Genomic DNA, 14,496 nt, shown 5'->3' on the forward strand with positions numbered 1-14,496 from the left:
TATATATATATATAATATATATATATAATATACTATAATTATATATATATATATATATATATATATATATACATATATATAATATATATATATATATATATATATGTATATGTATATATATAATATATATATATATATATAAAACATTTTCAATATATATAATTATACAATTTATTTATTTATTCATATGCTGTTAATTTCTCATTTCTCAATAGAAAAAAAAAAAAAAAAGTGAAACAAACAAAAAGGGAAAGAAAAATAGATATTTTTATTTATTTGAAATATTTAACATCATGGTATTATTGTACTGTTAATTTAAGGAGGTTTAAATAATAATAATAATAATAATAATAATAATAATAATAATAATAATAATAATAATAATAATAATAATAATAATAAATTTTATTTTATATCAATAGCAAGAATCACCATTGATAATAATGGGAATTGCAAACACATTATGGTATTGAGAATGTATTTAATTGTCATGAAAATAATGTCAAAGCAAAAATCAAAAATGGTCAAAAGGCTTTTTTTTAAAATGCAGAATAAATATTTTGTCTTCATTTTTGGGGGTAAAATTGAACTTGAACATGTTTTTGTAAGAATTATCCATTGGGTACTTCATGTTGGCTTGCATTTGGGTAATGAAATGTTCTGATTGATTCATCTGTTTTAAAAAAAATATAATTTTAAAAGTTTTTAAAATGGACCAACATTATAAAAGGCAACAACAACAGCAAAAAGCATTGCATCGATCGGTTTTTGTGCAGGGCACGGCCCATCAGCGGGAGGGTTTGTTTATGATGCTAGTAGAGTGTCTGGTAATAAAGGTGCCACTAATGTACTGTGCATCATCCCTGAGCCAAAGCAATCACTGACCTCATTGATTATTCTTCCCATCTGCTTCTTATGGAAGTGGGAAGCCAGAGCAATCTGATGAAGTCATAATAGTACTGGAATGATATGGAACCATTTTATGAGTTTATTTTACCTAGAGATTAAGAGATTCTAAGCAAAAACATGCTTGTGTAAAGATGAACATTTCGCTTTGCGGCATCTTTGCAAAGTACATTCATTCATGGAATATCAAACTCAGTCGCAATAAAGCTTCTCAGTGCAAACCATGTTGGAATTGATTGAACAAAGTGGATTAGGAATAATAAGTGATCGAAGTTGTGTGCAATCTGGGGTTCATTAACAAATGTGTTTTCAATTATTCAATCCCATCATATGTGATTCAAGTTTAAGCCACACACTTAATGGCAAATTTAAACAAATCATGCTAGATTTTTCACATAACCACTTCTGAATAGTTTCTGAATTGACCCCCCCCCCCATTTTTTTTCCCTCAATGTGATTTTATGTATGGAATATTTCTCACTGATCACTTTCTCTGTTGTTAGATTTTTAAACCACACTTAAAATGCCTTAAAATGACTGCATTATATGCAAAATATCAAATCAGTGACAATTGCAAGTAAATTATTAATTTCTTAACCATTTTTTATTGTTATTTGTACCTCTAAGATAAAATCTGTAAATATGAAATAAAAAATATAATATGTATAGGTTATATTTAATATTTGTCATTCCTGTTATTCAGTAGTCTTCTGTCTTTTACTCTTAAAAAATTTATATGATTTTGATTTCCTTTGGAATTATTTAATAAAATAATAATAATACTTTTCTATTTTGTTTGTCCTACTCATAATAATAATAAAAGTATTATTATTATTATTTTGAGTAAGATAAATCAAATTGTACCTCTAAGATAGCACAAGTTAAATAAATATGTACAATATGTAAATATTAATTATTTGTCATTTCTGTTATTCAGTAGTCTTTTGTCTTTTACTCTTTTAAAAAAATAATATGCGTCTGCTTTCTTCTGAAATCATTGAATAATAATAATAATAATAATAATAATATAAACACATGCATAAAAGTATTATTATTATTATTATTATTATTATTATTATTATTATTATTAATAATAATAAAAATAATAAGAAGATAAACCAAATTGTACCTCCAAAATGACATATAAGTTAAATAAATATATAAATATTAAATATTTATAATTTCAAATATTAAATATTTATCAAAATAATAAGTCTTATTCATTATTAAGTAGTCTTTTACTTACTTGTTTTTTTATTTTTTATTAATATGTTAATGTTTCCCATTGGATATAGTTTTGTTTGATGTTTTGTAATGCAATGGCAATGACGTTCATTAATCACGTACAGCGAGTCAGAAGCCAGCAGGGGGCGCCATTTGACCACAGCCCAGCGCGCGCGGAGAGCTCCCATGGGTTCCGAGCGGATGCTTGAAGAGCTGAACACTTGAGAGGCGAGTCGAGCTCCTCACCATCCCTCTCCACACAACACAGCGAGCAGAGCAGCCATCCTGAACACAGGACTGCAGCAGCCAAAACCCTTACTCCAGAAGCGCATGCAAGCCTATGATGGAGGATAAAGGGATTTTGCAGATGTGAACCCTTCATTATAATAACTGCAACAAAAGATCTCAACACACACTCACACACATACACTCCACAGCGCAAAAATCACACACATCTGAAGGAACTAACTATAGAGAGAGAGTTAGTTTGGAGGACTCATTTGAGACTTTCTGAACTGGTGCAGGAATCGCTTTCATTTCATTTGCATTCTTGTTTGAATCTGTAGGTGATGCTTTTCCTGGGATCGTTTTTGCGCAAAGGGAAATTATCAGTGTTTGGCTCTGCTGGGGTTTTACTTCTGACAATGAAAAGCAAATGAAAGCGTTATCCCTTCACTTTTATTGACAGCTCAACGACAGGTAAGTCCTGGATTATTTCATATCATAAATTAGCCTGGGTTGTCTTATAAAATAAGAAAAATGCTTTGTACATCTTGCTACTGTTGAAGCATAAAACGTATATGTTAGTCTTCGATTTTATGTTCATTTCCTAATACATATTTTAAATTGTTAGAATTTTAGTTCCAAATTTAGAACACAGAAAATACATCAATTATAAACATTTCATAAAGCCTACATATATAAATATAATTACTATTAATATAACACTTAACCAGTAACATTTTATTAAAATAACACTTTACCAGTCATAATCATAGGAAATACCTTGAACATAATTGACTGCTGTTCTACCTTTGCTTGATTTAAAGTGTATCAGTACTAGATTTACTGTGCATTTATATCATTATTATGAATTATGGGAAACACTGGTTACAAAATGATGATATAGAGCTGGTATTATGAAGATGAAGAAGAAGATGGTAGTGATCCTACCGGATCTGATGGTGATGTTGATGGATTGGGTGGTTAATAGAAAGATAATGGTGCCCACTAAAGTTGGCCATTGCCTAATATGGTGGAACATCCAGCCGACTGATGCGAAATCTTCAGTGTTGGTGGGTTTGAAAGGAAAATCAGCTTGTTTGGACTGAATCATTGCTGATTGTTGATGGGGTTGCAGATCAATGTCACATTATCTATAATTACCAAACATGTATTATTATAGTCAGTCAGCATCTGTGCTGCAGGCCACAGTACAAGTGCACCTTTGTGAATTAATTCAACATCTGTGTCCGAAATCTTCAAAAATAATGCCTTATCCGTATAGGGATGTATGTTGGAATCCATTGTTTGCGTAAAGTTTCGACTGACATTCCTTAACTCCTTCCCCTAAAAACCAAACAGACAGCTTTTCACAATCCAGTCAATTCCCCAAATTAAGTCCTTCAACATTTTCATCAGTGAATATCCTGTTTCACCCGGAAGTACGTCACATTACAGGAGTAAAATGCATGTGCATTTCGAACATTGTTTGATGTTGATTTTAACATCATATCTTCAGATAATGCGCCATCTAGTGGTTATTAAAGGTTATAATCTATTTATCCTTCTCTGACAATGAATCCCACAATTGTGTGTTCACAATTCTAGTTAAGCAGTTGGTTCAAAGTATAAAAGTGGCATCTGACGGAACAGTTGAAAGTAAATCATTTAATAAATTCCATTTTCCCCCTTTCATCTTGAATTGTGTTCCTTCTAAGCATTGCAGTTATTAAATATTCACTTGGTTTTCTAAATCTCATTTACATTTGTTCTAGATCATCAGAATTCAAAGACTTCTAAGAAATGTTGAGTTTTGAAGTCGTAATTACGATATGATGATTCATGAATGATTTTGATGTGTGTGATAATTCACGAAAGATTTTTATGCATGTGATAATTCACAAGTGATTGGATTCATTGTTTGGAAGTAAATGGACATAGTTAGGCACTTTCATATAACTTTAGCTCTTTTCATATCCTGAATCTAGAAAGCTTTTTAGCGATATTGCAAAGTGGACAGCAAAGGTTGTACAACAGGAGTGTAACTGATGTTTTACGTGTGGATTTTATCATTCACACGCTACCGACAGAGAATGATGGGAAATTAAGTTTCATCACAAATACCTGTAGCCTCATAATCCATATAAACAAGTAATATTTTCTTGCATGGTTTTCACTACTTTTCATCAACATTAACCCAAATGCCTACAAATTTAAACTGCATAGTCAACATTTCCAAATTACTACTTAACCCTACTGTATCATATTAAATATATTCATTTCTAAGGCCTCTTGAATTATCAATACGATCAAAACTTGGCATCTTTTACATGCCTTCTGCCTTCTGATTTATAATTCATTTATACTTTAGCAAAAGACCTTTCAGTATGTTTTTTTTAAATGAAGTAAATGCAAGAAAAACAATTTTGAATTCATATTTCAAGACAAGCTATCAAAATGACAAAATGTCTCCTGTTTGATAAAAAAAACATCTGCACCGCATATTTTTGCTCACTTTAGGACTCTAAGTAAAACTGAAGTGTTTTCCCCCCTCAAGTGTGAGCTCCATATTCTCACTGTATATTAATTTTTCATTTTAGTTTACTCAAAAATTAAAATTCTGTCATCATTTACTCACCCTCGTATCATTCCAAACCTATATGGCTTTACTTCTTCTGTAAATCACAGATATTCAGATTATTCAATGAAAGTCAATGGGGTCCAAAACAACCCTTTAAGAGGTGTCATCAAATTAACAATGCTATTTGTTCAATAAGGTGAGCAGGCTGCCTTTGTTTTGAGAACAACCTGTATATTAGTAATCAAGACCGATAGCATAATCACTTATAGCCTGTGATGAATCCTAAGTGTAAAAATGAACAAGTATAAGTACAGCAGCTGAAATGAAAGCCAACACCCCGGCTTAGCTTGTCAGCAGGGTAGGCCCTGACTTCACCAACTCACACACAACTTCTCCTCCTTTTACGTTCCCCTCCTTTGTCTCCATCATTGTCATCTGCCCTTCATCTTGCTTTTGGCATCTCGTGTGGGGTCAGCTGTTTTTTGCAATTAGTGCTATCATCGCATTTCATTCAGCAGAACAGTGGATGTAATAACCTTACGGCTTTTGTTGCATGCTGATACTATTCGTCCTTGATTAATTGCGCTCCCGGGAGAGCGACTGGAGAGCCGCTGTAGATCTTCCCTTTCACGCCCCATGACAAGTGACCCATTACTGTGCTTTATAGATCGCCGTCAGCAGCCTTTGAAAACGCCTGTGGGCCTGTTGGGCGATGATTTTATTGTGCTGTGTTATTTGTGGGAATTGCTGACAGACGGACCAAAGGGCAGCAGGGTTTTTTTTTTTTTTGGGTTGTTTTACTGAAACGCGGCGCTGATCTGTTAGTTTAAGTCAATGTGTCTGCTGGGCAACTTAAATTGGTTATGCTCTCTGGATCACACAAACAAAGGTCACAGCATCGCAATCTGTCTCACGTCTCAGAGCATCATTTGACAGTCTGATGACAGATCACATTGCATTACTGAAACAGACGCTCGGTTTCACCCACATATTGGCATTTCAGATCATTTTCTGCAGCACCACGGAAAGATTTTGTTATTTTTCTTATTAAAGGAATAGTTCACCCATAAATTCTAATTCTGCAATTCATTATTTACTCACCACGCAAACCTGTATGAACTCATGTGAAGAGCTTGTGCAGAATATCCCCATATGGAAATGTATAATATAATGAAGAGTCATATGTTACCTATAAGGCGATATGTAATTTTCACATACATATATTCTCTTAGTAGATATAGGTTTATAACTTATATATAATATATAAAATGTATATATAAAACCCCCATAGTAAAATGTGTTTATAATATCTATATGATGATTTTTATATAGTATTATATGTAGCAACCATGTAAGTCAACTATATATATTTTATTTATATAAGCAAGTTTATTAAAACATTATATATATATATATATATATATATAAAAATCCTTATATTGATGGATTTTAAGATGAATGGCATATATGATCAAAAACGTATTACACAACATATTTTTAGGGCTATATATATATATATAAAGTTTTGTTTACATAATATATGTATGTGTATTATATATATATATATATTAGGGCTGTCAAATGATTAATCACGATTAATCACATCCAAAATAAAAGTTTTGTTTACATAATATATGTATGTGTACAGGGTATATTTATTATGTATATATAAATACACACACATAAATTATATATTTAGAAAATATTTACATGTATATACATTTATATATTTATATTCTTATATTTTATATTATTATAAATAAATAATATAAACATAACATATTCTTCTTAAATATATACATGCATGTGTGTGTATTTATATATATACATAATAAATATACACAGTATACACACATATATTATGTAAGCAAAACTTTTATTTTGGATGTGATTAATCGTGATTAATCATTTGACAGCCCTAATATATATATATATATATATATTAGTATTAGTATATTAATATATATATATATATATATATTAGTGCTGTCAAACTATTAATCAAGCTTAATCGCATCCAAAATAAAAGTTTTTGTTTACATGATATATGTGTGTGTACTGATTATATTTGAGTGCAGCCTTCGACACTATCGACCATGACATCCTCTTGAATTGACTTAAATGTGTAGTAGGGGTTCAAGGGACGGCATTGCAGTGGTTCACCTCTTATTTAAAGGGTAGGACTTTTTCAGTAAATACCGGGTCATTCACTTCACCTTCTGCACCCAACCCTTATGATGTTCCACAGGGTTCTATTCTTGGCCCTTTATTGTTCTCGCTATACATGCTTCCCCTAGGCTCCATTCTCCAGAAATATAATATTAACTATCATTGCTACGCTGATGACCTCCAACTTTACCTTCCAATCAAACTTGAAAATGACTCTTCTTTACAACATCTTTTCTCATGTTTTGATGAAGTGAAACAACCTCTAGGTTGTTAAGATCTTGTAATCAGCTTCTTTTATGTCCCTCGTTCTCTCTGTAAATCCAAAGATTTCCGAGCTTTTGCTGTTGCTAAAAGACTGATTTTTACACCCTTGCATTTGAGTGATGCTGTGTATGGTACTTTTGATGTTTGTTTTTGTGTATAAATTCATATTTTTATTTTATTTATTTTTATTTTTAATTTTGATCAAAATTTTATTTTGTTCTCTGTTGCTTCTTATCTAACCTTTTATTGTAAAGCACTTTGGATCAATGATGGTTGTGTTAAAGTTGTGCTCTATAAATAAAGTTTGACTTGATATATAAATACAAACACATGCATTTATATATTTAAGAAAAATATGTTATGTTTATATATTAAATATATTTATATGTAATATAAAATATAAGAATATGAATATATAAATGTATAAACATGTCAATATTTTCAAAATATATACTGTATGTGTGTATTTATATATGCATAATAAATATACACAGTACACATACGTATATAATGTAAACAAAAACTTTTACTTTGGATGCGATTAATAATGATTAATCGTTTTACAGCACTAGTTAATATATGAAATTATTACAGTTTCTAATTGCTTTCATATACTGTATGTTCAATGACTATTTAATATGTGGAAATTCAATGTGTTTTTAATATGTACATATATTACATTTGCATATAAAAATGATTGCAGCATTACAATTATACATAATAATGTTTCACCCATTCATGCTTGACTTAAAATTTTAAGTTTAGTTAACTTTAGTTTAGTTAAGTTGGATACTTAAGTTATCTCAACAAAGTTTAAACTGCTATAACTAATTACAGTATATGGGTCTCAGCTGCTTATTTCCATATATTTTCACTCAGAAATTGTTACAAATAACTACCAAGAAACTGAATTAAATGTAAAAGTTTTGCATAGAAAGACTGAAGTAGTATTTTCTTGTAAAACATACTCCTATAATCATTGAATCTTATAATCTCCATATGTTGATGCAAATACCAACATTTAAGCTATTATTCACTGAAATCTTTTTCATATTAATTCAGTCCTGCATACATACATTTCTAGAACATCAAGACGTGTCATTCTAGGTTTTAAATTTTTAGGTGACTTATTCCTTTAAATAGAGGTTGCGGCAAAACTCTGCTTTCATATATTTCAGAAGATTGCTCTTGACAAGATCCTTCCTCCTGCACAGAGCAATGTTTTTTCCCTCTAATCTTACACTGAAAATGACACCATTTTAATGAAGAGTGCTTTTGCTAGCGGTTCACCTGACAAGATAGTGAAAGCCAGTTAGATATGAACAGATGTTTCTCATTTGTTGCCGTGGTCAAGCTCAGGTACTATCCGTTTGAGAGTGTGTGACCTTCTGATCTGTGAGATATAGATAGATGGCGGTCTGGCACGTAGGAGGAGCTCTCAGACTTCCTCTGGAAGGCAGGTCAATGCAGCAATCGTTAGAGGTAATAGGATGACAAGATACTTTTTTACAGACGTTTGCGGTAGCAATTATACAGGACTTAACATTTGCTTTTAAGGTCAGGAACATTAGAACAAGACTAATGGATCTGTGAACTACACATGAAACATATCTTTATCACATTTAGTTTTTGTCTGCAAGTATAGGCCCTAAATATTTGTAAGAAGCAGGTGCATGAATCACTTCTGCTATTGCACTATGATTTCAGGAAAAGAAGTTTCCAGTAAGCAGGTGGTGTCTAGCAGCCTTTTTGTTTATTATTATGTCAGTGGTTCTCAACTGGCGTAGAAATGAGCGTCTTCTGCAGGCATAAAGAACAATAATAAATGCAAATTTCAACAAGTTAACAACAGTTATATTACACAGTTATTAACAGCTATATAAAATAATATTACAAAATATACTGTATATAAAATATAATAACAACATAATATATAATATAATATAGTAAAAAAATAATGTAAGTAATACATTAATTGGCATATATATTATTTATTATATAATGCATATATAACATTTTGTGTGCTTTTTTCATTTGGAACAAAAAATATAATTACACACACAAACATATATATGTGTGCACTATATAATAAATACACTAGCAGTATGTATTATACAATAATATATATATATATATATATATATATATATATATATATATATATATATATATATTGTCATCTGATTACCTATTACCATCCTATCTTGTCATCCTGTAACGATATAATATAATATATATATAATATATGGTGACGATATATATATATATATATATATATATATATATATATATATATATATATATATATATATATATATATATATATAAACACACACAATGTTTGTGTACAATATAATATACTTTATAATATAACAGTAAAGACAATATTAATATATATTTTGTGGTATTATTTGAATAGATAAGTAATTGCTTCAAATTTGTTCAAATGCTATCAAATCAAAAAATATACAACAACTGTTTTGGAAAAAGTAATATATTAAGTAATAGTAATAATAAAGTTATATATTATATATGTACTATACAATAAATAAAATGTACTAAATTGAATATATTATATAATATTTGTATATAATATAATTAATATAATTTATATAACATTATATATTATATTTTTTTACTAATTAATTATTTATCTATCTATTTTATCTAAATATATAAATCATATTGTTTTGGGGGAAAGGTTTATGCACACTAAGAAAAAGAAAAAGAAATAAATAAAGATTATGTTACACACACACGCACGCACGCACGCACACACACACACACACACACACACACACACACACACCCATCTATCTATCTATCTATCTATCTATCTATCTATCTATCTATCTATCTATCTATCTATCTATCTATAGTTGTTACATAAAACCAGTTGAGAGCCACTGCTCTGCATCTCTCATAACGTTCCAACTTATACTGCTAGCCACGCCGACCAATCATAGATCATCACTTGGGCAGATTTGTTTCGGAGGGAGGGGTGTTTAAGATCACTATACATGCATGAGATGGCAGGTGATTTATTGCGGAGGCGAGGCAGAGGTGCGTGAGGCCCGTCCAGCCTGTTTTGTTTCCTGAGAAACAGAGCGCTCTAGTCTTGTCCTCGGCCTTTAGCCTGTCAAATTCCAGAGGCTGTAATTTGGAGATATTGCTTTGCATGCTTGTGAGAGGGAACTGCAACCGATGCGAGATGGATTTGCCATTGTCTTGCTGCCTCAGAAATGAGGCTCTGCTCGGTGCAATCACACAGTTGCTGTGTCAGATTAAAATCATGCAGCCAGTCTGGCCTCTGTTAGCAAGAAACAGATGAAACACAGGCAAACGCTCAGGAACTATGAGGTTTTCAGTCAAAAGACCAATGTTTTATATGTTACTGTTCACATTTCTTGAATTCTTTAGTGTCTCATAAATGTTTCACTCTCTAAATTTAGCTGGACAGCCTATAATAGTCTGTTTAATAGCAGATTCCATTGTGACAGCTTACCCCATGTATTGTGACAACATGCCCAAAGCCTTTTTTTAGCAACAACTAGCCCCAATCTTCCTATTTACCGTCTTCGCTTAATGTGGATTCATTCATTTTAGCGCATCCACCTGCATGGTTTTTACATTCTTGCAGAGCTAGCATGGATAATGAAGCAGCGTTGGGGATTTTTCCTCCTTCAAATCCTAATCTTTGGGTTTGTAATTAAAAGTACTAAAGCAGTCTCAAAACAGCATGCTTGAATTACCAATTCAGAGCCACTACTGAATCTGCAAATATAGCAGCTACAGCACACATTGAGATGGATGTCACATTCTATGTAATGTGTCCAAAGCTCAGTTGCGTAGCCGATTGAGAAAGCTGTGATGCCTCATAGAAGCCGTGGCTTATCTCACTGTGTGTGTGTGTGTGTGTGCAAGAACAATGACAAAGCCTCTGCAAATCAACAACAAACAGTCGAGTATCAGCACAGATAGAGAGGTAGAGAAGAAGATTCCTAATGTAGGTGGTCACGGAGTTATATACATTAATACTTTTATGCAAGGATGCATTAAATTGAGCGAAAGTGACAGTAAAGACATTTATACAATTTCTAGTCATCAAATAATTCTGAACAAATGCATCACGGTTTCCACAACAATATTAAGCAGTGCAAATTTTTTCAACATTATAAGAAGAAATATTAGAATGATTTCTGAAGGATCATGTGACACTGAAGATTATTTTTGAAATACATTAAAATAATAATAATTTAAATGTTATTAATATTTCAGTAAATCGTTTTTATTCTATTTCTAATTTTAAAAAATGCAGCCTTGGTGAGCATAAGAAACTTTTTATTTTTTTATCTTACTGTCCCCAAACTTTTGAACAGTATGTAGTTTCATTGATTTCATCATATATGTATGTTTAAGACAACAAAATTCCTAATAAAACTGATTGTAATAGTACTTATTTTGCTTCGTTTCATTTCTATACCTATATTGTGAAATTAAAGGTGGTTTAATACTTTTTTCTCTGTTAAAGTATTTTCTCCTATTCCAGTTTAAAATGCAGAGACTATAAGTAAACTATTCATAGGTTGATTCTCCGGAAAAGTATGATGCTTTCGCAACATTATACCGTTTGCAGCCAGACATCCGCTGATCCAATAATGTGAGTCTGGGGGCAAGGCTTTTGTTTTTCCAACCAATGACAAGCAGGTAGAATGATCCAGAAACCTGTTTGAAAACAGTCATTATTTTGACTCCAGTGGTGCAGAAGTCACTTCACCTTTAAAATGTTTTAGGCAGAAACATCCACAAAACTGAATTGTATTGTTCATACATAAAGAGCTAGTTGGAAATCATTACGCTAAACTCTCACCATCCTTGATTATGCAACAGCGTAACCTTGCGGATATTTTGCAAGCGATTATTCCCTGTGCCGATGTGCTCTTTGTCGAATGCAGCTCCATGTGTGATTGGATTTAGCAGAGAGCAGGGCAGCTTTGTGAGCGCAGAGAATGTGAGTGGGCATCCTGGAAGCTTGTGTGCCACCACATAATGCTTGACTGATGTGTGGAGTGAGAGACAAAGAGAGAGAAAGAAAACCAGTTACTGAAAGAAACAGAGGGAGGGAAGAAGAGGGAAGGCATAAAGGGATGACGAAAGAAAGGGGGATACAAAAACGAGAGAGGCATGAGGAAGACAGGCGAAAGAGGCCGCATGTTTTATAGATGCCATTTAAAAGAGCGTGCTGGAGTGGAGGCAGACTGCAATGAACTGTAACCGCGACAAAACACCAAGACAATAAACAAACAAATTGGTTGCCTAGGAGTCGTCAGTGTGCCATCGCCGCCTCCCACCAGAGCGAGAACATCCCCTCATCCTGCACGGTGTGTTCCTTTGAGATTAAAACAAGAAATACATCTCTCGCAGACTCATTCTTTCTCTCTTGGCCACCGGGTCTGGATTGGACTCATTTTTTTCTTCTCTATCTCTCTCTCTTATGTCCCCAAAGGAAAATGTTATTGCTCAGCGGTTGCTTTTTCATGGCTCGTGAGATCTCAGTTATGTTTCATTCAAGTTTGAACTTGGTCCCAAATGTTTCCTCTTAAATTCCAATTGTTGCTGAAAACCTATTCAGTATATACATTTATTCGTTCAAAAATACAGTAAAATTTAAAATAACTGTTTTTGTATATTTAAAATTTTTTTTTATTTATTCCTGTAATGCAAACTTGAATTTTCAACATCATTACTCAAGTCTTCAGTGTCACATGATTCTTCAGAAATCATTCTAATATACAATACTGATTTCTTCTTATTAAAAACAGTTGCTGTTTAATACTTTTTTGCAGAAATTGTAATACATTTTTTAGGATTCTTTTATAAATACAAAGTTCAAAAGAACAGCATTTAGAATTAAAATACATTTTTCATGACATTGCAAAATCATTTTAAAAAATGCTAAATCAATTTAACGCATCGTTGCTGGGTAAAAGTGTTAATTTCTTTAAAAAATTCTGTCCTCACAATTTTTTACCATATTATACTGTATTATATGGATTTTTTCCTATGTAAAGACCCCAGTAAACTCTTTTTAATACAGTATATTACAATTAATAATTCTATATTTGATCACCATCTAACCTTTTAAAAATATTGAGAAGAAGTTGTAGTTAATGGTTTGTTAATGAGAATTGAACCTTGACATAAATTGTGACCGACGTTTTTCCTAAAGAAATAAGGATAAATAAAACAGACATACAAACCAAAAACCAAAAAACTCAAATGAGAAAGTTGTTGCCTTCTACGGTTGTTGATGGTATGGGTAGAGAGCTATACAATGAATTTAGTTTAATTCCACAATTTGATGAGAAATATTTGAGTTCACACTACAATCTCCTTTTGATTGCACACTTTTGTATCTTGGCAAATCTGAGCAGTTTGACATTTTTTTTTTTTTTTCTCCTGAAAGTAGAGGATACACGTGAGCTTACTGGAGTCTAGTTCTCCATTTAATCTCATTTGCACTGATCCCAAAAAGAGGACTCAGTTAAGATTTTGTTCTATCTCCACTTTCCATTTTTGTTCCTACATGCAAATACCCTAAATGCAATGGTGTATGTGCTATAGTAGTTGTGTTTTACTGCAATAACATGTGTTGCTCTCTCTATCTTGAATGTAATTCTTACAGTCCGCTCGCCAGTCTCTGTATGTCCACCAGTTGCCCTGGGCTCCATCAGGCTGAGTTAATGTGGCAGTCTTGTTGTGAGGCGCTGTGTAAACACAGTGAAATTGCTCAGGGCCGGATTCCTCTCTCCACACTCTCTTTTCGATCCCACCGGACTTATTTTCAATATGCCACTCTCAAAGCAAACCATATTACCATAAGCTCTCTCAATATAGCAGGGTTGTGCAGAAAAATATCGTCCCAGGCTGAAATTTTGATGATCAGCTTAGTGTGACTTTTTCAATTTTTCTTCCTACCTAAATTCAGATCGCACTCTCATTAGTTTACTTTCGCTTACATGCTTGGTAAGCACGGATGGACAAATTGAGGTGCGGCTGGCATTTAAGCGGCAATGATGTTTCTGGAACAGCCCTGTTGTTTCAATCACTGGGTCTAACAGCAGTGTGAC

The 14,496-nt window shown here is 32.1% G+C and overlaps 1 protein-coding gene across 1 annotated transcript in view; it reads left to right on the plus strand.

Annotated features, from left to right (window-relative positions):
• The first annotated feature begins 2,602 nt into the window (after nucleotides 1–2,602).
• The window catches only part of LOC109087827 (chemokine-like protein TAFA-2), an 80,230-nt gene continuing 68,336 nt past the window's right edge, over nucleotides 2,603–14,496 (plus strand). Inside the window, exon 1 of the mRNA XM_019102024.2 lies at nucleotides 2,603–2,829. The gene's annotated coding sequence lies outside the window, so the exon portion shown is untranslated. The remainder of the gene's footprint in view (nucleotides 2,830–14,496) is intronic.

The sequence above is a fragment of the Cyprinus carpio genome, chromosome B6, assembly GCF_018340385.1.
Source record: "Cyprinus carpio isolate SPL01 chromosome B6, ASM1834038v1, whole genome shotgun sequence".
NCBI classification, from domain to species: domain Eukaryota; kingdom Metazoa; phylum Chordata; class Actinopteri; order Cypriniformes; family Cyprinidae; genus Cyprinus; species Cyprinus carpio.